Here is a 3,010-nt window from a genome sequence, read left to right as displayed (position 1 = left end):
CGATCTCATCGATCGAGCCTTGGTAATTGAGCAAGCAGATGAATAAAAGAAGGAAGAAAAATGAAGAAACAAAGGAAGTGTGGACCATGGGAACTTTGTAAGAAAACACTCAAATAATAATAAGAGAAAGGAAACGTTAGTGGTCCAAGATCAGAGTAAAAGTAAACACCAAAAGAATCATCAGAAGGAAGTCCCACAAAAGCCAAAGTGCAATCAATGCGGCAGAACTCACCCTGGGGATTGTTGAGCAAATACCATAACATGTTTCAAATGTGGAAAGGATGGACACTTCATTAGGGACTGCCCGAAAAATGGTACGCAACAAGAAAAGGCTAATGCTCGAGTATTCACACTCACCAAGACGGATGCGGAAGGAAACCCCTCAGTAATATCAGGTGAACTATCTATCTCCAAAACTCCTGCATATGTGCTAATAGACTCAGGAGCTGCACATTCATTTGCCTCACCAGCATTCATTAAGAAAATAAAAAATGTCCCTGACATAGTAAATAGGCATTTTTGTGTCATGCTACCATCGAGTGAAATATTAAACTTAGGGCAATTAGTTAAGGCATGTGAAGTCAGCATTGGTGGTAATACACTATTTGTTGACCTAATAATCCTCGAGATGCATGACTATGACGTAATTCTTAGCATGGATTGGCTATCAAGGCACTACGCCAAGATAGATTGTAAGAAAAATGAGGTAACTTTTCGACCACCACAAACGGAATCGTTTACATTTAAAGGAGAATGCAAAAAGAACAGGATGTCTATCATATCTACCTTAAAAGCAGCCAGACTATTAAATGGAGGGTGTGAGGGGTACTTGGCAAGTGTGGTTGTCGAAACAAAAGAGCAAAGACCAAAGTTGGAAGATATTCCAGTGGTGAACGAATTTCCTGAGGTCTTTCTTGAAGAACTTCCAGGATTGCCACCAGATCGAGAAATTGAATTCAAAATCAATTTGATACCAGGAACTGCTCCAATTTCAAAGGCGCCCTATCGAATGGACCCATCAGAATTAAAGGAGTTAAAGAGTCAATTGCAAGAGTTACTAGACAAAGGCTACATACGCCCAAGCCATTCACCATGGGGAGCACCAGTATTGTTTGTGAAAAAGAAGGATGGATCAACGCGAATGTGCATCGATTATCGAGAGCTAAAAAAGGTGACTATCAAGAACAAATACCCGCTTCCATGCATTGATGACTTGTTTGACTAGCTGATAAGTGCATATTTTCCATATATTTTACTATTAATTTCTCCATCTTTTTCTTGTTTTGGTCTTAAATATTCTAGTTATTTTAGTTCATTTTTAAATTATACATATTTTACCCTTAATTATTTAATTACTAGTGATTTTTATTTGTTATTTTTAAATTTTAATTAATTGAATTATTTTGTTGAATAAGGAATTAATTGAAGATTAAGGATAAAAAGGGCATGGGAAGTTTAAGTTGGGAAGAAATAAAAATTAAATTGAAAGACAAAAATGCAGCCAAGAATTAATGGAAATCAAGAAGACCAAAATTAGAAGTCAATCTCTTCAGAGCATGAACGGTGGGCATGCATTTGGAAAGCAAAGATTTGGCAATTTGGAATGCATGTGCTGGGCATTAAAAGAAGAAATCATTAATTGGCCTTTTGCTTTTGTGGTCAAACGTGTGGCTAGCTTTCAAAGTTTAATAAGGAAATAATTTAAAAAGGGCTTGGTGAGTGGGCTTTGTAAGTCGGTGGATGGCTTTGACTTATGATAAGTTGTGAAGAATTAATGCAATTAAAATCCAATAAGGATTAAGCAAGTCAGTAACATTATATAAAGGCCAAGAGGATTTGAGGAAGGGGGAGCCGCAAGAAGGAAAAAAAGCAAAGGAGAAGAATTCGGTAGCAAGAGACTTTGGAAGAGGGCAGATCCAATTCGGCAGCAAGAGGAAAATCAACAGCCGCTTGAATTAATCTCCATGATTGGTTTTATCAATTCTCTTATTCCCAATTCAATTATGTTAGGCTAGATTTTTATTTGGTTGAGGGTGAATTTAAAACCCTAAACATGCTATGCAATTAAATTTAAATTCTATCATTTAATTTATTTAATTGAGATTGTTTATGTTCTTCTATAATTAATGTTCATGGTTTATTCTTGTTTTATTTGAGTGGCCAATTAGATAGGACTTGAATAAATTTTATTGCTAGATTAAAATTCTTGATCCGTAATTGTCTTGATATTTTAATCATTAGTAGCATGATGGAATTAGTGATTTCAATTGAAGAACATAACCTAGGTTAAATAATCCGGGCTTGTGTGTTTATTGCCTAGATCAACCTAATATCTTTCTTTGTTTAATGCTTCCATTATCTTAAATTTAAAGAGCTTGTTTTAAATTATTTAATGGTTAGAGATTAGGTGAAGAGCTTATTTTGCCTAACGACACACTAAGGAAAGATTGAGACTAACAGAGCTTATTGTTGTCTACGGTTGATAGTTTCAATATAAATTGATGATAGAATTAATATATTATGTGCATGTTTGGTGGTGGCGAATGATCCTTTAACCAAAGTTTTCATCATTATTATTTCTTTCTCATTTAATTAGAGTTTTTATTAAATTCTTGTTCGTAGTTTTAATTTCTTTACTTCTTACTATTTAGTTAAAAATTCATAAACCCCATTTTATTTTTAATTGGCATTTTCTTTAGTTAGATTAATTTATATTATTATTATTATTACTATTACTATTATTTTATTTTAAATCTTGCTTTGGAGTTAATAATAAAAATAACTAGCATATTCTCTGTAGGATCGATCCTTACTCGCTTTGTACTAATTATTTATATTAATGGTAAGGTTTTAAATTTGGTGCACCTTAACGACACTACCACTGGCTGCAAGGAGCATCAATATTTTCAAAAAGTGATCTTCGGTCAGGATATCACCAGTTAAGAATCGGAGAGGCAGATATTCCTAAAACAACATTCAGAACACGTTATGGACACTATGAGTTTGTCGT

Source organism: Citrus sinensis, chromosome 8, assembly GCF_022201045.2.
Source record: "Citrus sinensis cultivar Valencia sweet orange chromosome 8, DVS_A1.0, whole genome shotgun sequence".
Taxonomy (NCBI): domain Eukaryota; kingdom Viridiplantae; phylum Streptophyta; class Magnoliopsida; order Sapindales; family Rutaceae; genus Citrus; species Citrus sinensis.
Note: the sequence above shows the minus strand (reverse complement) of the source record.